Raw genomic sequence first — 27,918 nt, 5'->3', positions numbered from 1 at the left:
TGACGAATGGTCCTGTCTCGACTTTTCTGACTCGTTTTGAATCGCCTTTGACTACTCAGAGTGGCTGCCAACAAGCATGCTCAAACATGGCCTAAAACAACCCTTAACGTTCGTTTTCAAAACTGTGCAATTCACCAAGTGGTTAGTGGTGTTCATTGATGTTCCAAAACAAGTAGCGTAGCGAAATACAGTTTCTGTCGTGTTTTATTTGCCATTTTGTAAAATCCCATTGATTACTGTTGTAAGACTCATTGCACGTTGATATTACTGCGCCACCAACTATGCTTCAGGTTCAAATATTGAGCGGAAGTTTATATGCGGTTGTGAGGTGTCTGAAAAAATAGTTCCACAATAGCAAATAAGACGGCTGGAAATCATACATTGCGCCGATATATTTTATTTTAATAATCAACGAACACCACTAACACTGAAAACGATGTTAAAGAGCTGGACAGTGGTAGTTCATCCAAAACAAACCAGAAAAGGGATATACCATAATTTTCCTTTAAGATCAAAAAATCCTTTTGGTATTGTTTTTCGTATGAAGAGACTTACCTAGCGTTCTCTAGAAAGATCATTTTGACTTAATTTAAGAAGACTATGGGCTCTATCTTGGCGATCAGAAACGCACGGTCAGTGGCGAAAAGCTTAAATACATTTAGTGGTGTCTTTATACTGAAAACAATACCAACTAAACTAGATGTTTTGATCTTGATATAAGATTAATGACACTCTTGGTTAGATTTTATTAGATAGGCCGATTTTGCAGTGCACTCATTAATGATAGCCATTCTGCCTGAGTCATCTCCTCCTGCCTGTGTGTCTCTGGGCCTGTGGAGCTGGACAGTGGTATCCTCTTAGTGTTAATAGGGTCAGTAAGCGTGGCATCTGCGCTGTTCTGCCTCATCGATTCCCATTGACACGGCGGCTAGTCTTAAAGTCTGATCATTAAGCCTTCACCACCAATCTCCATGCAGAATAGCCCCACTACTTTACACCTGATTGATTTAACTTCATTCTAACCACTCATCACACTCTCTCCCTCTCACACACACATACACACACACACACACACACACACACACACACACACACACACACACTTACAATAAACAAATACACACATATGCACACACACAGGCTCAAGGCCAGCTTATTTTAATCACTACTGGCTTTGATAACTTTCAGTGCCTTCCAGCAGCTGAGAGCATATAAATAACAGCATCCTAACGACGCGCAGACACTGTTTATTGTCATATGAGCCCCCTTGTTTACCCACGGGTGTGTGTGTGTGTGTGTGTGTGTATGTATGTGTGTGTGTGTGTGTGTGTGGGGGGGGGGGGGGGTCCTGTAAGCCTGCCAGTACATAGGAGTGTGTGTATCTAGATGATTGTATCTGTGTGTCTGGGTATGTACATGAGTATGTGTGTATATATGTGTGTGTGTGTGTGTGTATGTGTGCGGCTGTTTATTTAATTAATCTTGCTTGGGAGGTCAGTGTGAATCATGACTCTGGCCTGCACGCTGCTGGACTACAGCAGAGAACCCCTCTGGTCCAGCATGCCATCAGCTGAAGCTCAGTGAGGGGGGTCCGTTCAGCACCATTTGGCTAATTGACATTGATTGACATTAATTGATTGTGTCCTATGAGAGCTCACTCCCACTTTAGCCACTCTTGTTAAGAGACACACGATGGTGAGTGAGACGGGTTGAAAACCTTGTAGTTGTAGACAGTGTGGTTCGTTTTCATGGTTGTGATCATGCAACCTGCCTTCTGACGGATCATAAACAAAAGATATCATCCTACAGTTGAAGATCCTACATCCAAAGAGAGAGACAGAGAGAGAGGGAGAGAAAGAGTGTGTGTGTGCCCCCTTGTTTACCCACGGGTTTGTGTGTGTGTATGTGTGTGTGTGTGTGTGTGTGTGTGTGTGTGTGTGTGTGTGTGTGATTTTTATTGTAAGTATGAGTGTGGGTGTCGGTGGATGGGTGTCTAACTGTTAATGTAAGTGTCTCTCTCTGTCTGTATGTGTGTGTGTGTGTGTGTCTGTGTTAGTACCTGGAGATTTCCCCTGTGTGTTTCATCCTTATCAGCACTGTCAGTCAGTGCCGTGCCCCCCCACCACACACACACACACACACACACACACACACACACACACACACACACACACACCTCCTCCCCATCTGTGTCATGACAGTGACACAGTGACACACGCCCTGCGAGGAAGCCGCCACAAACCACACACAAGCTGTTCCCCCATCAATAACACCACAGGCCCGGCCTGTCCTCTGGCCAGCCCACAACATTTCATTACCTTAAACACACCAGCCATGTGTGTGTGTGTGTGTATATGTGTGTGTGTATGTGTGTGTATGTGTGTGTGTGTGTGTGTGGGTGGTGGGGACTAGCTAGACATTTTGGGGACTAGCCCCCCCCAATCCCCAAAATAATAATGTTGGACATTATTTTCCATGGGTCTGGAGTTGGTGAAACCTTTTTTTTTTAATCATACACACACACACTTACACACACACTTACACCCTATGGCTTACATACTTCAAAATAAACTGTAGTAGGCCTACTACTGCTACAGATTGAGTGAGACAGTAGTAGTGGAGCTGGGGTGGTTGCCGGTGTGTATTTTGCCCCACTAAAGAGCTGTTTTGTGTCTGAATGCGATTAGACCATCAGTGACAGATGAGCGCACACACACAGGCAGCAGCAACCTCCAACATCATCTCTGTTAACTGCAATTAAACACATGGCACTTTTAATTAACAGCAGCCCCCGATGAGTGTTAACGATGGGCACAGCTGGGGGTTAAGAAAGCTGTGAGTGTGTGTACATGCATGTATACATATGTGTGTGTGTGTCAGTGTGTGTGTGTGTGTGTGTGTATGTGTGTTTGTCTGTGCATGTATATGTGAATGCCTGTAGTTGTGTGCATGTGTGTCCGTGTGTGCATGTGTGTGTGTATCTGTATCTTTGTGCATGTGTGTGAGAGCGTCTGTGTATGTGTTATGTAAGGGATAATGTCTTGGCCACTGGTCACTGGTTATCGGAAAATAAATGGCGACAGGGCAAACAGGACCCTGATGCGAAGCAGGAGGGTTTGCCACACAAATTCAACTTGAACGTTTCTGATGTTGCATAGCAACGTATTACTTGCTGACTCTCACTTTCAGTGAAGCTCCATGGTGACAAGTGAACAAACTTGCAGAATGATTTAAAGGTGCCATGTGTAATGTCCGCCAAAAAATCAATTCATACTCCACATTCCATAAAAGATGGGGGCAGTATACCTCCAGAAAGTGAGTTGGTCTACCCTAGAGTAACAACCAAGAAACGTGTATTGCAGTTTGGCTGGTGGTTATGTTGCCCGCATACCGCCTCCCATGGCCGAAACTGGTATTATGACACCTGTCGGGCTGTGGCTAGTAATTTAGCATGCTAATTCAGGTTGTATATCTCTGCAGCACTATACCTTGTCATTTTTTTTAATGACATCATCACCCTTATTTCTTCTCATTCTTTTCATGCATCTAGCTCATTTTTTGGATATTTTTACCTCAATTCTTACACATGGCACCTTTAAAAGACTTGAAGCAGAAGCACAAAACCTGTTGCCGTTGGCAGAGGTCATTCATTTTTTGAATGCGGTCATTATACAGAATTATCAGACCTCCGAACGTTTGGGAAGGTCTGTTCATGTTAATGTAACTTTCTGCAGCATTCTGAAGAGCCGTAAAATAAGTCTGTGTAATTGTGTGTGTGTGTGTGTGTGTGTGATTGATGTGTGTTTATGATGGTGTTTATGCATGTGATCATGCGTATGTTGAAGGGCTAGAATGCAGGTGGTTGTCTTCCCCTGCAGCGTCTGTGTGCGTGTGTGTGTGTCTGTAAACATCACGCTGTGTGGCTGTCGCACTCAAATGGTCTCACTATCTCTCCCACCTGAATAGCAACCTGCACCAATAACTAAACCATGCAGTACTTTTCTCTGCCTCTCCTGCAGCTGATCATGATCAACATGTGCAACAGCCACAGCATTCCATGTGATCCTTTGTTATAGTAATATGTTTCACTTATGTTATGTCAAAAGGGATATTTTTAAAAAACAGCCTTATTAACACTGATTGGTGAAGGCATGTTTAAGGGCCAAGGTATTTATATGTATTGACAATACCGTTCTGTGGGGTTAAAATGCCCTTATCTGGCACCTTTAAATACAGCTGACATAGAAGAAAAAGATTGTGGCTTTAGGATATATTGACATTCAGAGCTTACCTCAAAGATGACATACTCCAGACAAGGCTCTCAGAATCAGAACAACAGTCTGCTTGACACATTCCAATCACTATGGTGACTAAGAGAATTATATATTTGAAAATGCCCTCACCACTCTCCTATAGGTGTATTTACATGGAAATGCCTGTCTGTCTGTTGCATAGCAGAACAGATGGATTATGAAAATGAATATATATAAATATATAAATAAATAGTTTACTTACAAAAAAATATTCCCGGTTGCTCAAATGAAATAGCATCATCTCAGAAAGTCCTTGATGGAGCTATTTGTCAAAGGCGGAGTGTCTGGGGCTGGCCAGGACACTGGCATGAATAATGGATGGCTTTGAGATCCATTTAAAAGTCAATATGAAGTCGGGGGAAAAATGGCATTATGAAAAACACAAACTTACAGGAGGGTGGACCAGGGTGTTAGATGGATGCCCCTGGACAGAGGGGGGAGTCGCGGCAAGGACTGGCCCACGTGTCGGAGAGAGATGCCACAAGGGTTGCTTCTTCAACAAGCGATGGCATGTCACATTCGTCTAGAGAGAGAGAGAGAGAGAGGGAACTAAAAAACTCAGTCTCTGTCTTCAGCAGCCAGCCTCTTCTGAGATGAAGGGCCGACATGAGTGACAGATCTGGTCCTGTTCCGGCTCTGTTCAGGTCCTGTTCCGGCTCTGTTCTGGCCCTGTTCCGGCTGTGTTCCGGTCCTGTTCCGGCTGTGGCCCGGACCTGATCTGCTCATGATTTGCACCAGATCCATTTCCTCAGTGTCGATTGGTGTCTGGCTTTCTCATCTGGGAATTTTGTCTTGATCTTTCTCTGTATCTGTGCCTGGGTGGTTCACACACACACACACACACACACACACACACACACACACACACACACACACACACGCCTTCAAGGCCTTCTCTGAAGGCCTAACTATTTTCAAACGAATGAAAAATAATAGTGTCTTTAATAACATTGTACTTTAGCATTTATTATTTGCTTCTGCTTCTCCTTCCCGATCGTTCTTGACTACTGATATCCTACCGCTGTCCATATGTGATTTGATTGGCAGATTGTGTGAACAAATAGTGAGGGGGTGCGATACATTTTTATCCAATCGCACGTCTTCTCTTGTTAAGTCCCGCATCAGGCCTTTACAAGGAATCACTGCGTTTTCGGTACCTAAGCAACCATTAGAAATCATATGTTTGGATTCGGCTTGATTGATGGCTACATCTGACTGATTAGCCAATCAAATCGACCTGTTATGGCGAGGTAGGCAGGTCTGACTGCAGCTGGGCCTGCAATGTTCGAAAAGAATACCCGGAACCGTTCATCACGAATTTTGACGCTGTCTGTTTTACGTGATGAACTTCGTGAGCAACTTCTGTCAGTCAGACAGACAGACATTCACTGGAAAAGTACATGTCACACTGACATGACTATGGTTATAGTTATGAACAGTAAATTGACCGTTTTTGTTTAAAAAATATATATTGATAAGCCTTCATTAAGCAAAATAATATAGGCTAATGTACGTTATAGTGTCAGCTAGACTACATGTTAGCAAGATGCACATAACGTCAGCTAGCTCTGCACGTAGCTGGTAACCTATGCAGGAATTGGTCAGTTTTGTTTCATGTTTATTTGATAACATAGGCTTGTAGTACAGTAGTACTATAGATGCTTGTTATCTGGCCCTTTTCTATATAAAAAAAAAACCTTTTTGTGCCTCTTGCAGACTGCAGTGTCTGCTTGATTACTCTACTGTATGCTAGCTTGAAGTTGTGTTGGAGTTGGTGGCTTTGGTGAAGATGTCTGGATCGGCATCTATGTGAAAACTATCATTTGTCTTTGGTTCCCTGCCCTGCTAGTTTAGTCTGACTTTTTATCTCTCTGGGTTTTGTGGAAATGATTGGTGAAATCAGACCATCAGACCAGGCTATCAGACATTCTAAAATAGCCAACAAGCAGTAGTGCTAGCAGCATTAGGGCAATACATCTGGTGACTTTTATGTTTAATAGCATGGTGGTGTGCTGACATTTATTTTTATAATTTTCTGTTGAGACATTTTCTCATAGTGTAGGCCTACCGCGAAATAGCCTACGTTTGGCAAACACTGTAGTATAGCCTACTGTAGTTCCACATGAGTAATCAGAGCAGCGTGGCACCTAGAACAGTTGCACTGTAACGTTAACGTTAAAGCTACAGCTAAATAGGAGAGCCACAGTCTGAAGCAAGTTTGCTGATGTCAGATTAAACTACTAAATGGTTTGGACACATCATTGTAGACCGGTGGCAGTGCTATATGTGCGTGCGAGTCATGAACATAAATTAGGCAACCGATAGCCTAAATATTTCAAAGTAGTCTGCACAAACCCATACTAGAGTACACTTGGTGTTCACTTTCAATATGACATGGACTAAATTGCACGTCTTTACTGGACAGCAGCAGGCAGCAGTTTATAATGTACTTGTGAATATGGGTGGTAAATAAATAGCCTAGCAGCCTACTTTGCTGCTGAGGATGATCTGTTAACCAATAAGCAATCGGAGCATTAATTGCTTGTGTAACGAAGATTCTAGTGCTACACAGACTCTCATAAGAGAGAGAACCCCCCCCCCATGGAATGCTGGGAAATTGCAAATTTTAACGCTGAAATGGAAAAAAAAAATCTCCCCCGTAACGCCCCCCAAAAAATAGTCATCAGTGAAGGCCTCACCACTGAACGCACGGTCCGCCACTGCCACGTACACACACACAGACAGACAAACACACACACACACACACACACACACACATAGTTTGTTTAACCACAACAAACAGTAGCACATCAGCTCAGACAGCAAGAGCACATCAGCTCAGAAGTCTTGTCCCCAATGCAAGATCGATTTAGTCCTCAGATGAACACATATGCTGATCGACACACAAGTCCTCTTACTGCTATTAGTCAAATTGGATAACTGTGCTGGTTATGTGTAGAAACAGGCTGACACTTACTACACACTAGATCATGGGTCGAGGACTGTGTGGTGGTGGTTGGATGAATTGTCAGTGAAGAGACCTCAGAAAGATGCCTCATTAAATCATTGTTAGGTATTCCATAATCGATGGAAGACCGCTCTCGTGATAACTTGTTCTCGGACAAAGAGCCACTGAAATGTGTGCTGTTGGCAAAAACGCATCCGATAATGAATGAGAAGTGGTGGAAATCTTCACGTTGCTTTGCCTCTGAGGAAGTTAAATGTGTTTTCCATCAAGATTCTCCTGTGGGGGTTTTTTGGTAATGTATTGCACATGCCGGAGTCGCAAACAGCTATCCTAAGTCACAAACTATGGCATGCCGTCAAACCGACACCTTCATCGACTGTTCGGACAGGAGACGGCGCGGAGATCGGGCGAGGTCCGCGTCAGGAGTTATTCACATTTCAATAAACTTTTACCTCGTCCGCTGTCGGTTTTCAATAAAGTTGGGTGATTTACGACACAGACTCGCCTTTACTCGCCGCGCTGATAATTGGATGCTTCTTAAAGGATGAGTTTTATTGATTTTGTCCGCGGCCACGGACGGTGGTGAGCTGAAGTCTCTTGTTTCTTTTCTGTCGTTGTGTGTGTGTGTGTTTTTTAAAGGCTTTTTTTCGACGGTGCAGTCAGAGGATCAATGTCTGTGAATCTTACCCCCTCGTAACCCCCCCAGCCAGCTTGTTGGAGCTTGTCCAGATTGATAGATTGATTGATTGAAACCTGTAATAGTTCATGGTGTTTTTTTGTCACTTCTGTCACGGGAATGAGCATTCATCACCACACGCCAAGCATCCACTAATATCTGTCTTTGCACATGGGGACTGTGTGTGTGTGTGTGTGTGTGTGTGTGTGTGTGTGTGTGTGTGTGTGTGTGTAAGGGAGGGAGGGAGGGTTGCTGGAGCATAGATAGATAGATAGATAGATAGATACTTTATTGATCCCCAGGGGAAATTCAAGGTCTCAGCAGCACACAGACAATACAAACACATTCTTTAACAGCAGAAAGAGTAATTAAAGTATATAATATAAAAACACAACTAAGCAATAAGGACAGTAGAAGATAAAGAATATGCTAAATATACTAAAATACAAATTATACTAACACTTAATCTAAATCAATACTAAAAAATAGTAATCTAAATCAATACTAAATAATAGTATCCACATAGTGGTGATTAATCAATCAGAGGCGCTTGCAATGCAATGACTGAGGCAGGGACTGAGCCTGTGATTCTCTGTGCATACAGTAGTAAGGTAAGGTAAGGTGCTCTGTGTGAATGAGTGTCAGGGTGATAGTGGAATGGTGATAGTGGTCATGGTGATAGTGCAAATGAGTAAGTCCAGCAGTGCAACCATGCAGAAATAAAGTAAAGTAAAGTCTATAAATCTATATATTTAACTATTTAAGAAAAGGTATAAGTGTGGCCACAGTTCGGCTGTGGCATGGAGGGAGGGGTTATGCATATGTGCTAATATAGCACACAAACAATGAGGCAGAAAGACAATGGTACAAGTGGCTAGTGGCATAAATAATCACCGTAGGTATTTGGATTTGTCTCCTTTTTCCACTTGTCTCAGTGCCTGAACAGTGGTGATTGGACTTCATGTTGTCTTATTTCCCTGCATAACTTTGTCCGTAGTCGAGTCACTGAGAATAGAAATGGCGCTATACCATTGCCCACTCCAGCCAACTAAAGACCTGAAACACGTACTTCTCACTGCACTTAGTGTGTGTCTAATATAACTTCAATAATCCAATGACTTTAAAGAATTATTGAGATGTTAAAAGAAGTGTGAAAGATGTCTTTTTACAGTCATTGTGTTAATCTGTTGGCGTTCCATTCTCCACACAATTGCATCATTGCAGTGGTGTCGAACTAATCAGTAACCTTTGACGTTACACTGAGCTTGTTTCCCATACATCCACAGCTTTTGTTCAAATATGCCCCGACTCTTCCTTGATCACTATTCTATGCCGCATTTGATAATAGCCTCTAGTTACTGTGCAACTAGGGATATGTAATATTAAATGTGGCCTCAATGTCTTCTCTTTCTGGAGATTTCCCAAACATCACAGTGGACAATTGCAGTCCAGCTGTCTGTATCCTCTACATCAGTAGCTTCAGATCAATCTGGCTTATTGTGACTGGTAACAATGGACTTCCTCTTTACACAACTAAACCCCTGCACTACATGGGGCCGCTTTTGTTTTAGCGAAAACAAAAAACAGAGTGGAATTGTGGAACGGTGAATAGTAAAAGATGTCAAAAGAGAATCCATGGGTCTCTTTCAATGATTGACTGCTGGACTTTAATACATTGACCAACTGGTTAACAAATACATATTGTGTGTGTGTGTGTGTGTGTGTGTGTGTGTGTGTGTTAAGATTAAACTCTGTTTAGTTGCTCTGTCTTTTCTCTAACTCTAACTTTCCCTCTCTTTTTTTCTGTCATACTTTAGTTTATGTATCAGACTCACTCTATCCATCTCTCTGTGTCCCTCTCTGTCTCAACCCCCACCCCACCTCTCTCTCTCTCTCTCTCTCTCCCTCTCTCTCTCTCTCCATCTCTCCTTCTCTTCTCCAGACTAGACGGGGTCTTTAATCTGACCTCATCTGAGGACCACCCTTACAGCCTGTTCACAGCACCACTGGGACCAGTCAGGGCTACTGGGGCTTTTCTCCTTCGCCATCATCAGCACAAACATACAGCAGACACACACGCACGCACACACGCACGCACGCACGCACGCCCGCACGCACACACACATGCAGCAGACACACACACAGACACGCACGCACGCATCAGTACATATTTCTCTTCCTACAGTCTGGTTCACACTCTTTCTCTGTGTCATACTTTGCTTCAGTCTGACTTGGACTCAACCTGCCCCCCCATCATCCAGGCACACTTGTGTTGACATAGAAGCTATTCTGTCCAGATTTGAGCTTTTTTACTTTCATTTTTATTGCTATTTTTTTATTGCTAAGTTTTATATAATCTTGCAAAATGTTAAATGTGGGCAATAGTGTTTTTGTTCAAATTCAAAAACTTTCCTTCTCTTTCTCTTATCCAGGCAAACCAGGGTCTTTAATCTGACCTCATCAGGGGACCACCATAGGCCATGTTAGAACCTTACAGCACGTCTTTAATCTGACCTCATCAGGGGACCAACATAGGCCAGGCTAGACCCTTACAGCACATCACAGCTCCTCTGGGACCAGTACGGGTCATTGGGCCCTCTCACCCACCTCATCAACACAAACACACACACACACACACACACACACACACATATACAGTGTCCCCTGGACTGGTCCCGGGTGACCCCTGGCTGTAATAAAGTGCTTTAGTGTGTCTGGGGGTGAGGCGGGCCCCTGGTGGGAGGGGGCCAATTAGAGCCTGCCGGCCCCAGAGGAGTGTTTAGAGCGACGCACGGGCGAGATTAGACCAGTGCTGATTAAAGACCATGTAAAGAGGGGGGTGGTGTGTGTGTGTGTGTGTGTGTGTGTGTGTGTGTGTGTGTGTGTGTGTGTGTGTGTGTGTGTGTGTGTGTACACCATGTTGGATATGTAAATCTTCAGTAGGGCATCTCTGGGACTAGAGGGACGATGAAAACCGCAGCGGCATGTTTTTATCACATAGCGTAGCTAGCCCTTATAAACAGAGAATGTGCAGAAGAGTGAGATGGGGGGGGGGGGGGGGTTACTTTGCCCAGTAATGAAGTGAATTGCTGTAAAATGTCCGTGAATCAAACCATACAGCAATGGGTAGTAGTGGCATGAATGGCTGGGGTAAGACTCGACTAGTAAGACTGGAGTAACAGTCGAGCTACACAACTAAGCATTCCGTTTGCGAAGTGTAAAAAAATGTTTTAGAGGAATGTACACAGAACTCTTATGGCCCTTTTCCATTAAGGACTGGGGTTGGCTCAAGGCTTTTCCCCGGTCTTAAACACCAGGGCGTGGCCTCGGTGTTCTGTTTCCATAAGGAGCAGTAACATCGGGGACATTAGCTAACAATGCTAGACACTTCTAAACAGTGCTAAGCAACGACACCGCGAGCATACGTCAAATTAATTACAAGGACATTTAAACGTCATACCATTGATACCAAGAAGCTGTATCCATAATTCTTTTGCAAAGCATTTATATATCTGTAGATCACTTTTCTTCACAAAAATAAGCAAAGTGTTGCGTCGTATTCCATTCCTAAAGTCCTCGGTCAGCCCCGATTCGGCCCTGCCCTACTCCAGGCCTGACCTGAGGCCGTCTGGGTCGCAGCCCTGATCCGGCCTCCATCATGGAAACATAAAAAGTCTGAGGATAACGTTACTATGCACAGCCTTCCAGGTGCTGGTGATGTGCAGTCATCAATAAGATTCGAAAAAGTGAAGGATCACCGCACACTGGTGGATTTACTTTGCTGGTTTATTTTTCAGTGAACGACGCGTCTCTGAAGAGTGAACCTGATGATCCACCAGTGTGCGGTGATCCTTCACTTTTTCGAATAAAAAGTCGGAGGCTTTACCCCAGACCAGGCCCGGAGTGGGTAATCGGGAGAATCGGGAGAATTCCCGGTGGGCCGCTTCACTTTTGGGCCGGTCGAGGGAAAAATATTGACATTTGCCCCGTTGATCTATCTTCTCTTAAAGTTGGCTACACACGTTCACATTCTATGCCTAACACCGCAGCCTCTGCATGGGTTGTTCTCCCCTCCCAAGAAGAGTTGGTTGGGTCCATATAGCCCGTCTTTTCTAAAAAGTTTTCTCGGATAGCCTACCATAGCCGGGCCGGCCCTACCGTGGTGATAAGCGTCAGGGAGGATGGATGGTACAAAGAGGCCATGAGGGACTGAAAAGGCCAGGTAAAAAGACGAAAAGTATTGGGGGGAAATGCTGCCAAATGTGCCAAGCTTCCAGATACAGCTTCCGGACAGACATAAGTGGCAACTGGTAAAGAGAGATAGCCATGATTATTAGCGGCGTAATTATTGGGCTAATACTGGACGTTGTAGCGTTGTCAACCTGTTCGCAAGCAACATATTAAAATAATTAAAATATTAGCCTTTTTGTATCATCCAATATGGCGATTCGTATACTTTGCAAATATTATGCAAATATGGATAACAAATCTCAAGCTTGATCTGTGTATGCAGTAGCCTAGGCCTAAAAACAAAAGAAGCCTCTGAGCAGATCAGCCAGTCCCCCGCTGAAAATGATGAGCCCGAAATTAGCTGTAACTAGACAAGTAGAAAGGATAATAGAGTTAACCATATGAATATTGAAGTTATTTAATGTAAGAAAGAACAGTATATGACGGCAGTAGGCTACATGATCAACCTATAGTATATGCCTTGTTTGCTCAGAAGTGGGTGTAGTAAAGGAGTAAATCACCAAACAACATGATAGCTGACCCATGCAGGAAAAAACTTGTAAACAATAGTTCAATATGCCTCCTAGTGGAATTGTGGGATACATTTAACACTTTATTTCTTCCTTCCTGTTCTTGTTAACTAACTCAATCTATCCTTGTGCAATAGTGGAATATTGGTACTAATAAAAACTACAGGATAGTAAGAGTGGAACTGTTGTTTTATTTATCCAATTTCCACCAGCACTAAAAAAGTGGGCCGGTCTTGGACCTGAAACTCCCGGGCTGAAAAGTGGCCCCACTCCGGCCCTGCCCCAGACACCAGGGTTTTGCCGCATAGTGGAAAAGGGCCTTTACAGTATGTGTGGTGTAGCCAGTTCCATTGATTATGGTAGCAGCTAACTGTTGCAGCATACGCCTACAGTACGTGCTGCTGCTAACGGAGTGCTTCAGTTAGATGCCCCGTGTAGCCTACGCGTGTAGCGCGGCTATCAGGCCTTCTTTCTGTGCACTCTCTGAAACGCTTTGGGTGCCTTGGTAAAGTGCTATATTACATAATGCAGGTTGTTGTTGTTGTTGTTGTTGTTGTGTCTTTGCCATGTTAGTTTGAAGTGCTCTAGCAGTCTGTGTACTAGGCTACTAAAAGAAACTGTGGTGACACTTTGGCTTCTAATTTCTGACCTGCAGCTCGGCAGGACAAAGTCCGTTGCTCATGATCTAACGCTAATTTAATTACGAGGCAAAATTACTTTTCTACTTCGATATTATGTGTATGCCCAAATATGGCTGGGCCAGCACAGTGCATGGGTGTGCCTGCATACAAACAAGGAAGTTCTCTGTAAAAAGAATTGCTTTAAAGCCATTTCCATGAAACATATATTAGCTTACATTAAAAAAAGGTCCTCTCAATCATCCAACGCTTCTTTAAAGTCAAGCTTCATCATGTGCCTCTACATAATAATAATCAGTTTCACCAGGGATTTCACTGTATTGTTCTCTCTACTCTGAACCCAAGGCACGGCATCTATATATTAAATTATAATATATATTATATAAAAATTATCTATATATTAAATTATAATATATATTAAATAAAAATATTACTAAATATAACTTAGTGGTACATGAGTATGAATAAATTGGATCAGTACATGGTATTCCAAAGTCCGAAGTTTCTTTAAAATATGGTTTAACCTTAGAATACATGCCTTCGGTATTACCAGTCACTATGCAAAAAAAAAAGTGATTGTCTGATTTAAAACAGTTTTTGACTGTGCAATCATACTTTTAATATTTATAATATGTTTAAAGGTGAAATATTGGACTTGGACTGGAAGGAGCCTGCTTAAGAATATATATGAAGGTGACATAAGACCCAGAGCCCTTTTTCACACTCTTCCTAGGCTTTGGTTTGTCAAGTGGTGTGTGTTTGCTAATGGGTGCGCATTGTTGGCTCTCCTTGAGAGGGGGGCCTTTTGTAATAGGCTTATGCAGGGTATTCATGGAGTTCACCATGGCAAGAATAAGTAGCCGCTGAAGTGCTGGAATGGGCCTGATTCTCACACTAGCGATGGGCACTGGTGCCACCCGATACCCTGAAATTACCCCCCATTGTGCCTAATCCACCTTCTGTGGCGGCATCGCTCAGATGGGACCTGCCTCGTCACTCACTGGTAGAGTTACACAGGGATGGGATTAAGGGTGTGCTAGGGTGCGTGTGTGTGTGTGTGTGTGTGTGTGTGTATTGTGTGCGTGTGTGTGTGTGTGTGTATTGTGTGCGTGTGTGTGTGTGGGTGTGTGTGTGTTGTGTGCGTGTGTGTGTGTGTGTGTGTGTGTGTGTGTGTGTGTGTGAGAGAGAGAGTTCTCTTGTTTTAAGTGGTCTGTCCCAGTGTCTGGCATGGACCACTGATAAACTAAAAGTCACTTCTCTTTTGGACTAAAAAGCAGATTTTTTGAGTGTGGTGTGATTCGTGTGATCTCCTCTTTAAAGATGTAGTACAGCCATTCAATATTGTGGTTGTTGTTGTGTGTGTGTGTGTGTGTGTGTGTGTGTGTATGTGTGTGTGTGTGTGTGTGTGTGTATGTGTGTGTCTGTGTGTGTATGTGTGTGTGTGTGTGTGTGTGTGTGTATGTGTGTGTGTGTGTGTGTGTGTGTGTTTCTCCTGAATCCAACATGTGGAGTGAGTATTGTAAAGAAACAGATCACTGATGAAAGCTAAACTCAAACAACTGTCCTTAATTTAGGCTATGGAGGACCCAGCGTGCCATGGCACATTATGCAGTAGTACATTGGTGCTTCATTCACCTCTCCTCGCGTGAGCTGCAACCAAGCTATCATATTATGGCTAATTGCTAACACCGGACGCGTCAATCACAATAAAAAAATGCGAAAACTCAGGTGATTGGAGAGAAACACCATCTTAACAACTCTGAACTCTGCGAAAACCAGATGGCAAACTATTTACAGTGTAAGAGATGTGTGTTTACGTTGTGTTAGCGTGCACAGATGTGCCAGCTGGCTAATTGAACAAACCAAGAAAACAGGCTCCAGGAAGCAACATGTTTGCGGAGGGGAGTGTGAGGAGTCAATCGGTGAAATGATTAAGGTACGGAGTCCTGTCAAATCTTTCTGCATTTCTCTTTGTGAGGTTTTACCTCATTTAGTCTAGCTTCCTTTTCCCTCTCCCCATCTCTCTCTCTCTTTTTCTCTGAGTCACCTTTTAACCACAGAGGGTATTTCCAGAAAACATGCAGCATGTCATAAAACTTTCTTAGCTTTGTGAGTCGGACTCAGCATACCACGCAGGTACACTAACACACACGCAGAAACACACACACACACACATCAAACACAATTATGACCACATCAAACACCACCATAGATGAAGCATACTCTACTAGACAGATTTAACTCAACTTCAGCACAATTTTGCACATTATTAAAAATTATGATATTTTGTTTATTTATTTTGGTTGATTGTTTATGTATTTCTTTGTTTTAGAATAAAATATTAGATGTGTATAATATACTAAGGGTATATTATGTGCTGGAATGAAAGACTGAGAGATAGAGCTTTCAATCTGTTCTTAGAAGGATTCCGGTTGAAGCACAGGTACTTTAAAATGAAAATAAATCAGACTTTAGTGTAATGCTCTACAAAATGTCGACTTTTTTTTGTTGTTTTTGTCCCCAAGTTACTATTAGCTCAATGTTGTTTTCTGTGTCGACGTAAATGCCTTAGGAATGCACGTTTGCTTATGCACATGTTTGAAAGAGTCTGTAGCCTCTTCAGCTGTCAGCATATGGTTCATGCAGATTAAACGATAAACCCTGCATGGCCTTTCTCCATTTTTATCATAACCTGTTTTTTCCCCCAGCATATTTTTCTCACTGCTGTGACAGGAGACATGGGTTTCTGCTATTCCATAAATTCCCAAGGGAACGCTGGTAATCCCTGCCGGCAAGAACTCCATGCTGGTTTTTTTCCTCTGACTTCCTCCAATAAAGGAGACCTGTGGTGGTTAATTCCAACTGTGACCAAACCGATTATCTGCCACAACAAACCTGCCAGCCTCACGCTGTGTGTGCCCTGTGTGTGTGTGTGTGTGTGTGTGTGTGTGTGTGTGTAAGTGCTCTGTGGATGTGCATGACACACACTGTTCTGGTTTTGTGTATTTTTTGTGTGTGTGACGGTATACCCTGCTGTGCGTAACAAGTGTGTGTGGGTTTTGATTGTGTGCGTGAGCGTGCATGTATGCTTATGTGTGTGTGTGTGTGTGCATATGTGTGTGTGTGTGTGTATGTGTGTCTGTTTGTGTGTGTGACTAGGTATGTACATGCATACTTGTCTTTGCAGCATGTATGTGCTTTATGCATGCAGCGAACGTGTGGACGGTGTCTATAGGTTGCCTTGTCTCTATAGGCTGTTGTTATGCCCACAAAAGGGGTTCAGGGTGAGCAATTAGTCACAAAGAAGTCATGCTCTCTGTTTTTGCTGCCCATGCCAACGTCATTAGCCCCACTCCTGTCACCTGCTAGGCACAACATTGTCTCCCTGTTACGTAAAGTGTTTTTGATTTGCCCTTAGACTGGTGGGGTCGACTTGGTCTTTGTCGGTGGGACGTTAGCATGTTAGAGCCAGACTTATAAGTCGAGTACCTATTTATAGGTTTTAGACAGCAGGCTTGTGCAAAATTCCGAATTTTAGAATGGATCTCCATTCAATTCACGAATTGGAATTTGAATTAAATTGGCTCCGCCCCACAGGAAGTTTAATTTGAATTGGAATTGGAATGACAGGAAGTGGAATTAAATTCATGGCAATTCAATGCAATTCCACAGTCAAACAACAGGAAGAATGTGTTGTCACATGCATTCAGTTTTGGGAAAGTAAAATTGAATAGCTATTCTTCCTTAAAATGTTTAGTTAGTATAACTCAGTTTTTGTCTTTTGTTGATTATGTTGATTTTGCTTTTTGATAACTTGGCTAAAAGGAGTAATTTAAGTGAACATGATCATTTAAATCGAGTAAACTATACTTGAATTGCTTAAGTTGTGCTACACTGTGAAGTTAGTTAGTTAGTTAACCTTACTTAACCTGTAAAACATGCAAACCGATTGCCTTGAAATTACAGACTAATCTGGGATAGGAATTCTAAGTTGTGCAAACGAATGCTTACTTTGTGTAGTACACTTACACTAAGGAGAATTCCTATTTAACCTAACTTGGTCATTACAAATATATTGTGTAAACACAAGGTGTGCTAACTGATGTTACATTCTGCACTTCCAGAATGCCACTGCCCTGGCCCACATATTTGTAAAGATATCACATATTAATCCTTACTGAAATTCAATCTTAAAGGTAAACTATGCAGTATTGGCAATTTCCTTACTGATTTTTTTTTCCGTTTTTTGCTTATTTTTCGCTTGCTCTGTCATGACGAATCTCTGAGAAACTCCATCGCTACCTTTTTCTAGCCGGTGCCTGGCGTCTATGTGTATTTGAATGCAGTAAAGCAATTTGTTACACTCGTTATACTTCCTGACACTGAGGCCGTCAGGCCGCCGGCCCACAGTTGCAAGGGTGGTTTTTCCGCTCACAGGCGCTAGGGGGAAGCGAGACGGCCACCATTCAACCCGAAAAAAGTCATATAACCATTCCAATGACTCTGAAGCTGGTAAATTAAGGTAAATTAAGCTAAAAACACTTGCATATTAAGCTAAAAACCTGCATAGTGTGCCTTTAAATTACAAGTGACAGTGACAAATATATAAATATATACTGTTGGTGTGTCATTTATGTGGATGACTATCCAAAACACTCTAATGCTGTGGGTAGAACTTCAGCAACATGTTACATTGGTATTTTGTTTTACTACACTCTGAAAGTACTGCACAATGAAGGGGAGACCTCACTATGTACCACCAATATGTGGCACACAACTGGGTTTGTCCAGCGGTTCAGGGAACCCCCTAATCTTTGATGTCCACAGTGAGTCAGGACTTTGTTTTACCACTTCATTCAAAGGCCTGATTTTGGCATTTCAGTGTATCCATGATGTTGTGAAGGCATTGGGGTTGATATTAATATCCTGACCAGAGAGGATAGTGCATGTAATGGACAGCCACTAACACCACCATGTCTAATAGCAACATAAGTTTGCAAGGAGAGCACCCATAAAAATCCTAATCAAGCTCACATTTAGCCTCAGTAACTTAGCAGAGACAGGGTACCTGTATGTATGGTTTCCAGCTACAGATCTGTGTCTGTCTATAACTGTCAGCACTAGTTCTACTCACAGGTTTGGTCTGTTTTGGATAGTCATTGATGGGGTGATGTATCAATATAAATCACATATCAATTACACAACAACACTATATATAGCCTTTAGTGTCACTGTCACTTTGTTATTGTAACTTAAGATTGAATTTCAGGAAAGATTAATATGTGATCCCTTAAACAATATGTAGGCCGGGTCTGTGGTATTCTGGAAATGCATTTTTGTCATATCAGTTAGCTGAACTGTGACATTAGTTAGCACAACTTCAATACACCTTTTGTGTTAAATAAACATACAGTATACTTTACTTGTAATTGTAATGACCAAGTTAGTTGAAATAGCAATTCTGTGTACTGTACTGTAAGTGCACTACTCTAAGTGAGCATTCATTTGCACAACTTGACATTACAGACAAATCTGGAATGGGAATTGCATAGACAATCAGTTTGCATGCTTTTCTTAACAGGTTAACTAAGATTATAAACTAATTTTATAGTGTAGCACAAACTTCAGCAATTCAAGTATAGTTTACTTGACTACTCTACCTCAAAATGAAGTAACACTCATTTTACGCAAGTAATCTCAACAAAAGACAAAACCTGAATTCTACTTACTATAACATTTTAAGTAAGTAAAACTATTGTTTTACAGTGTGGAAATATAATTTGTTACTGTTTAAGTTACAAGTTGTGTGTTTAATGCTATCATGACATATACTGTGAGGGTTTATTGTAAAACACTACCCTTAAATTATGTATATGAATTTCTTCGAATTTCATTGAATTTCAATTCTACTTCCTTTAATTCAAATTTGAATTGTAATTCTACATCCTGTTTTTGACCTTAATTCAAATTCAATTCAAATTCAAGAATTGAATTGGAATTTAGGAGTCATTCTCAATTAAATTCTGAATTGTGCACAAGCCTGTTAGACAGACGTCTTGAGTGTAGAGATGATCGTGAAGTTCTGGTGATGTCTCTTTAGGCTAACAAAGCCAGGAGGATAGTATATTAGTTATACAATTAGTAAATAGTATTGTACATGACCCAGCTAATACAAATTGTTTGTGTGTGTGTGTGTGTGTGCTGGCTCGGACTGGTAATCTGTACAACAGGGCAAATGCCCGGTGGGCCGGTCCACATGTGGGCCTGTGACCTCCGGGATTTTTTTTTTTTTTTAAAGTTATTTAGCCTATTTCATCATGTAGACCTAGGCTTAGCCTATAAATGCAGTTGCATCCATTTGGATTGGGGGGTGACAGGTCAATCATTTTGGCCTCTTCATGACAGGTTCAGTGTGTGTTACGATCACGCCCCCCTGCCCCACCCCTCAAGTGGATTTGTCCAAGCAGCCGCTTGGTTTGTGGGGAAATATAGCCTACGAGTCCATGCATGGTAGCCTAGGCTATATAAGTGCCCTCCGCTGGCTGGTGTTCACATTATCGCAGTTTAACCGTAAACAGCAATCAGAGGTGTCTAATTTTATTCCATAAATATATTGTTTTTATAGACGTAAGTTGCACGGGCTACGAAGAGCTTCCATTTACTGCACCATGTAGGCTACTGTAGTGCGGTTTGTCTGTCAACATAAAAAAAACTCCGGGTACCTACAATTTTCGCACAACTTGGTGGAAAAGTGTAGCACAGGTTAAAGAAAACCTATTCATGTTTGGACTCAAAAGGAACTTCAAAGTATTTCCCATATACTAGCCTTTTAGCTCACAACGACAGTGAAAGTGGAACTTGGAAAGTGGAAGTCTCTCCACCGAGTGTTACATTAGATGCACAATCAATTGCGAGTCGATGCACATATAAAGTATCAACTGGTAGGTTAGTAACGAAGGTAGCCTAATTTTGCAAAATCTGATGACGGCACACAAACTTGGGCAAAAACGTTTAGTATACACTTGTGGTGATAGCCTACAGTTAATGTGAATCTCTGACTATAACCAATGTAGAAGATTTGCACCAAATAGGCCTAACTGTGGTTGTGTTTCTACAACATGTTGGCACAAATCATCATTTCTGTCAACCATGACGATCTTCATGCATGTTCAGTAGCCTATTTTTCATTTAGTCAAGCAGTGACATGTGGTTTAATCAGTGTTGGGCAAGTTACTTCAAAATCGTAATAGATAGATAGATAGATAGATAGATAGATAGATAGATACTTTATTGATCCTCAAGGATATATTATGTATTACTTATTACTGTCATTTCAAAGTAATTCATTACATTATAATATTACTGTCTCTGAATTGTAAGGCATCCCAGATAGCAAGGTGACATTGATATGATGTTGATTTTCCATCCAAATCATCATTTTGGTTGAGATTGAAATCTCAATGGTAAATAGACATTGAATCAGCATTACAATCCTGACAAAACCCCGACAGTGCATGAGCATAGATAGAGAGACATCGAAACAACATTGGTTTATAGTTTATATTGCCATAATCGATAGAGCATCGATACATAGTTCAGTAAAAGATATTGAAAAGTCATGGATGTATGGTTTACTGGGAAATTTTGACGTGGTCATTGAAAAGTAGTGGATTTTTAGTTGACCGCGCGACGACGTTTGAACTGTCCGGCGGGAGATCATTTTGAGCAACGGTTCAGTCAGACCAACCGTGTTCAGCTCTCTGTCAAGTTCGCCGCTCCACCTTAATGGTAAGCAAGCATTTATTTATCTAACGATAATGTTTCAATGTGAAATTGTACTACATTAAATTCGGGCATGTTTACAGTCTATGTACATCGTAGCCTACTGTCTAACTTACAAACTCATTCATGCTTGAGTCAACTTAGGCTAGCTACGTTATCGTTGCTGGTCAAATTAATGTTTTACGTTAACGTTAGCAGTTCATCATAATGTTATGTTAACGTTACTCGGCAGTCTGATTTATAATTAGGCCTTCCTTAACGTTAGTTGTCAGTAAGTTAGAGTTTATTATATTCATATGATTTACATAAAATGTTTGTTGAGTTTAAACTTTTACTGTCAAAATGATAGGCTGAAGATGATGTGCTGCTGGCTAACGTGAACCATTACTTACCAGCTAGCTAGCCTAAATTGACTCAAGCACAGGCTCGGACTGGTAATCTGTACAACCGGGCCGGTCCATATGTGGGCCGGTGACCTCCGGGATTTTTTTTTTTTTTTTTAAAGTTATTTAGCCTATTTGCGGCCCGTCATGTAGACCTAGGCTTAGCCTATAAATGCAGTTGCATCCATTTGGATTGGGGGGTGACAGGTCAATCATTTTGGCCTCTTCATGACAGGTTCAGCGTGTGTTACGATCGCGCCCCCTGCCCCACCCCTCAAGTGGATTTGTCCAAGCAGCCGCTTGGTTTGTGGGGAAATATAGCCTACGAGTCCATGCATGGTAGCCTAGGCTATATAAGTGCCCTCCGCTGGCTGGTGTTCACATCATCGCAGTTTAACCGTAAACAGCAATCAGAGGTGTCTAATTTTATTCCATAAATATATTGTTTTCATAGACGTAAGTTGCATGCGCTACGAAGAGCTTCCATTTACTGCACCATGTAGGCTACTGTAGTGCGGTTTGTCTGTCAACATAAAAAAATCTCCGGGTACCTACAATTTTCGCACAACTTGGTGGAAAAGTGTAGCACAGGTTAAAGAAAACCTATTCATGTTTGGACTCAAAAGGAACTTCAAAGTATTTCCCATATAGTAGCCTTTTAGCTCACAACGACAATGAAAGTGGAACTTGGAAAGTGGAAGTATCTCCACCGAGTGTTACATTAGATGCACAATCAATCTCGATGCACGTAAAAAGTATCAACTGGTAGGTTAGTAACGAAGGTAGCCTAATTTTGCAAAATGTGATGACGGCACACAAACTTGGGCAAAACGTTTAGTATACACTTGTGGTGATAGCCTACAGTTAATGTGAATCGCTGACTACAACCAATGTAGAAGATTTGCACCAAATAGGCCTAAAGGCTGTGGTTGTGTTTCTACAACATGTTGGCACAAATAGTAATTTCTGTCAACTATGACGATCCCCATGCATGTTCAGTAGCCTATATTTTTCATTTAGTCAAACAGTGACATGTGGTTTAATCAGTGTTGGGCAAGTTACTTAAAAATCGTAATATATTATGTATTACTTATTACTGTCATTTCAAAGTAATTCATTACATTATAATATTACTGTCTCTGAATTGTAAGGCATTACACTATTGTATTACTTTTAAGTTACTTTTACCAAAATATCTAGAAATATGGATTTGGAATTCTAAATGCAGTTTATTATGCTTAATGTAGCTCATTGCACTTCTAATGGAGGGTGATGTGGTACAACATAATGACTGAGCTAGGCTTAAGGCTACAGTAGAATGCAATAGGTGCAGTGATGGCTCATGATGCAATACAAGGAACTATCATAGCCAGAATTTTGTTTAAAGAAGACAAAAGGTCAAAGTCTGGTCAATTGTGATAGAAATGCTGTAACTTTAGGCTTAGGCCTACTCATTAAAATCAACAGAGAGCCCACTACCTGTATATTGTAACCCAAAACTTAAAGACATGTCAAGATAGGCTACACAGTGCAGCTACTGGCCATTTTGGTGCCCTAACTGATGAAATACAGTATTAACCTAAGTATGTCATCATATGGCCAACTATAAAGATGTAATCTGACTGTTCCCAGGGATGAGTAGTATTTCTGAAACATGTAATATGTGTTTCAAATGCAAAATAGTATTTTGTCATTTGTATTTTATTGGGTTGAAGGAAATGGTTCTGTATTTTGTATCAAAATACTTTATTGGTGTGTATTTTTGTATTTTAAAAATACTGCAAAATACTAAATGTGAAAAACACAAAAAAAGTAGATACTACAGACAGGTGTAATGAATAATTGGTAATTAGGCAACAATGGTTTATGTTTATCGCAATCAGCTAATGTGAGAACAGCTGTGTTCAACAACACTTACAGATTTTCAGTGACGGCTATTGCTGAAGCATCAGCCCTGGTCTGAAGCACTGGTGTGAAGTGGTACGCAAGTAAAGATGAGCAAGTTGACCTGTGCAAGTTCACATAAGGACACTGACAAAGGCAACCATGTCCCATTGTCTCCATGCCAATCTTTAACAGAAAAATGTCAGATATCTCAACCACAATGACATCAATAGATGGTAAGGTGTTGAGTGTGTTTGAATTCCCTTCCTTGTAGCATCCTTTTCTGCATTCCACAGTGGGGAGAAGTTCACCTTGTTTAATTAAATAAAAATTCTATTTCCTTATTAGCTGCATACTTGAGGTTGGAGATATTAAGGCACGTCAAGTCTCTCACATACTGGAACTTCAAGATACATAGCCGTATGATTTTCTTATTCAGTTCTGCACTGGAGTTGAATTACGAATTTTGGCACAGATACACAATTATGATTTTGGCCTATTGATTATAATGTGGTTAATTGAAAGCTCTGTCAGTCATTTGGATAAGCATCAGCTAGATGACTAAATGTAAATGTAAATTCTTGAATTATTCTTAATTTTGATCACACTACATGAACTTGCATATGGTATACGACAGGGGCCAAATTGTATTGTTTTTTACTATATAGTTTTAATAGGCTAAATGTTTGGGATAAAAAAAAGCTTTTTTTGCAGTGCTTCCATACTTCCTTGAAAAAAGTATTTTGAGTATTTTCTAAATACAAAAATACAGTATTTTATTTTGATACATACGTAATATGGTTAGGCCTACTGTATTTTGTAGTTTATTTTGATACATTAAAAATGAGGGTATTAGGTATTTTATTTAGAAATACATTCTGATGTATTTTTGCCCATCCCTGCCTGTTCCCAGCATTAGCACAACACTTTGCGATGATTAGCTTGTCACCTGTGACGATATATGGTAGGCCTAAGTGACTGACCTATCTGGGTACACTCAACACCTTACCATATATTGATGTCATTGTGGTTGAGATATCTGACATTTTTCTGTTAAAGATTGGCATGGAGACAATGGGACAGGGTTGCCTTTGTCAGTGTCCTTATGTGAACTTGCACAGGTCAACTTGCTCATCTTTACTTGCGTACCACTTCACACCAGTGCTTCAGACCAGAGCTGATGCTTCAGCAATAGCCGTCACTGAAAAGCTGTAAGTGTTGTTGAACACAGCTGTTCTCAGATTAGCTTATTGCGATAAACATAAACCATTGTTGCCTAATTACCAATTATTCATTACACCTGTCTGTAGTATCTACTTTTTTTGTGTTTTTCACATATAGTATTTTGCAGTATTTTTAAAATTACAAAATTACTATTTTGCATTTGAAACACATATTACATGTTTCAGAAATACTACCCATCCCTGGGAACAGGCAGATTACATCTTTATAGTTGGCCATATAATGACATACTTAGGTTAATACTGTATTTCACCAGTTAGGGCACAAAAATGGCCAGTAGCTGCACTGTGTAGCCTATCTTGACATGTCTTTAAGTTTTGGGTTACAATATACAGGTAGTGGGCTCTCTGTTGATTTTAATGAGTAGGCCTAAGCCTAAAGTTACAGCATTTCTATCACAATTGACCAGACTTTGACCTTTTGTCTTCTTTTAACAAAATTCTGGCTATGATTGTTCCTTGTATTGCATCATGAGCCATCACTGCACCTATTGCATTCTACTGTAGCCTTAAGCCTAGCTCAGTCATTATGTTGTACCACATCACCCTCCATTAGAAGTGCAATGAGCTGCATTGAGCATACTAAACTGCATTTAGAATTCCAAATCCATATTTCCAGATATTTTGGTAAAAGTAACTTAAAAGTAATACAATAGTAGTGTAATGCCTTACAATTCAGAGACAGTAATATTATAATGTAATGAATTACTTTGAATAAGTAATACATAATATATTACGATTTTGAAGTAACTTGCCCAACACTGATTAAACCACATGTCACTGCTTGACTAAATGAAAAATATAGGCTACTGAACATGCATGGAGATCGTCATAGTTGACAGAAATTACGATACTGATTATATAATAACCTATAGGTCCAAATCTAAATGTTTGGGTTCAGTTTATGAAGTGTTGCTACAGCATGATACTGTGTGTTTGTTATTTATGGGGGGGAATCAGGGGGGGATTTTGGTATCGGTGGGCTTGTGTGTGTGTGGGGGGGGGGGGGGGGGGGGGGGGTCGTCGGTCCAGTAGTGGGCCAGTCCAGGAGAAAATTGCCAGGGCCGAATTTTGTTCCCAGTCCGACCCTGCTCAAGAATGAATGAGTTTGTAAGTTAGGCTACGATGTACATAGACGGAATATGATTATTCTAAAGTTTCACTTGTAAGTAGCCTTCAGTTTAACATATTTATCTAACACTGTATATCTTTCTTCTATTTCTGTTAGGTGCCGCTTCACTCAACTGGATGGTCAGGCTGACTGCAACCGTAGGCCTACTGAATAGATGGCAGGGAAGCACAGCACACGGGAATTTATAAATGAAGAAGAGTGAATAAATGCACTTGCTTTTCAAACTGATAACAAGTTGTCAATGGTTATTTATGCAAGCTTGTGTAGCCTAAACCAGACATACCTAGGCCTAGCCAAATGTATCCTGGCTGTAGATAAAGCAGGGTATGAATTTCCCAATATTTTGCCAGATTTATAGTGGTTTACTGCGGTTTAATATGAATTGAAATACCATTGAAATCGCATTGATCTTTAGTTTGGTTGTAATTTCAACATTGTTTCAATATTTATTTTAATTGAAATACAATTGAAATTCCGCTGGTCTATAGTTAATAAATCAACATTGTTTCAATATTAACTGAGGGTGCAAACTGATGTTAAATCAACATCGAAATCCGACATTGATTCAATGATTTATGGTTGACAATGTAATGTTGATTCTACATAGTTTCAATGCCCGTCTGCTATCTGGGATTACACTACTATTGTATTACTTTTAAGCTACTTTTACCAAAATATCTAGAAATATGGATTTGGAATTCTAAATGCAGTTTATTATGCTCAATGCAGCTCATTGCACTTCTAATGGAGGGTGATGTGGTACAACATAATGACTGAGCTAGGCTTAAGGCTACAGTAGAATGCAATAGGTGCAGTGATGGCTCATGATGCAATACAAGGAACAATCATAGCCAGAATTTTGTTTAAAGAAGACAAAAGGTCAAAGTCTGGTCAATTGTGATAGAAATGCTGTAACTTAGGCTTAGGCCTACTCATTAAAATCAACAGAGAGCCCACTACCTGTATATTGTAACCCAAAACTTAAAGACATGTCAAGATAGGCTACACAGTGCAGCTACTGGCCATTTTGGTGCCCTAACTGGTGAAATACAGTATTAACCTAAGTATGTCATCATATGGCCAACTATAAAGATGTAATCTGCCCGTTCCCAAGGATGGGTAGTATTTCTGAAACATGTAATATGTGTTTCAAACGCAAAATAGTATTTTGTCTTTTGTATTTTATTGGGTTGAAGGAAATGGCTCTGTATTTTGTATCAAAATACTTTATTGGTGTGTATTTTTGTATTTTAAAAATACTGCAAGCTAATCATAGCAAAGTGTTGTGCTAATGCTGGGAACAGGCAGGGATGGGCAAAAATACATCAGAATGTATTTCTAAATAAAATACCTAATACCCTCATTTTTAATGTATCAAAATAAACTACAAAATACAGTAGGCCTAACCATATTACGTATGTATCAAAATAAAATACTGTATTTTTGTATTTAGAAAATACTCAAAATACTTTTTTCAAGGAAGTATGGAAGCACTGCAAAAAAGCTTCTTTTTTTTATCCCAAACGTTTAGCCTATTAAAACTATATAGTAAAAAACAATACAATTTGGCCCCTGTCGTATACCGTATGCAAGTTCATGTAGTGTGATCAGAATTAAGAATAATTCAAGAATTTACATTTACATTTAGTCCTCTAGCTGATGCGAGGACTAAATGGGACATGGTTGCCTTTGTCAGTGTCCTTATGTGAACTTGCACAGGTCAACTTGCTCATCTTTACTTGCGTACCACTTCACACCAGTGCTTCAGACCAGAGCTGATGCTTTAGCAATAGCCGTCACTGAAAATCTGTAAGTGTTGTTGAACACAGCTGTTCTCACATCAGCTGATTGCGATGAACATAAACCATTGTTGCCTAATTACCAATTATTCATTACACCTGTCTGTAGTATCTACTTTTTTTTTGTTTTTCACATATAGTATTTTGCAGTATTTTTAAAATACAAAAATACACACCAATAAAGTATTTTGATACAAAATACAGAGCCATTTCCTTCAACCCAATAAAATACAAATGACAAAATACTATTTTGCATTTGAAACACATATTACATGTTTCAGAAATACTACCCATCCCTGGGAACAGGCAGATTACATCTTTATAGTTGGCCATATAATAACA

The 27,918-nt window shown here is 40.7% G+C and overlaps 2 long non-coding RNA genes across 2 annotated transcripts; one reads left to right on the top strand and one right to left on the bottom strand.

Annotated features, from left to right (window-relative positions):
- Positions 1 to 5,316: 5,316 nt before the first annotated feature.
- LOC121695670 lies at positions 5,317 to 22,151 on the bottom strand. Its single transcript, XR_006026135.1, has 3 exons — positions 22,140 to 22,151; positions 11,204 to 11,207; positions 5,317 to 5,440 (listed from the first exon to the last, which is right to left on the bottom strand). It is a non-coding gene; the product is annotated as an uncharacterized LOC121695670 (long non-coding RNA).
- LOC121695669 lies at positions 20,745 to 26,008 on the top strand. Its single transcript, XR_006026134.1, has 2 exons — positions 20,745 to 21,143; positions 25,874 to 26,008. It is a non-coding gene; the product is annotated as an uncharacterized LOC121695669 (long non-coding RNA).
- Positions 26,009 to 27,918: the final 1,910 nt, after the last annotated feature.

Source organism: Alosa sapidissima, chromosome 21 (assembly GCF_018492685.1).
Source record: "Alosa sapidissima isolate fAloSap1 chromosome 21, fAloSap1.pri, whole genome shotgun sequence".
Classification (NCBI taxonomy): Eukaryota; Metazoa; Chordata; class Actinopteri; order Clupeiformes; family Clupeidae; genus Alosa; species Alosa sapidissima.
The sequence above is the reverse complement of the archived record's forward strand: the minus strand, read 5'-3'. Positions and strand labels throughout refer to the sequence as shown.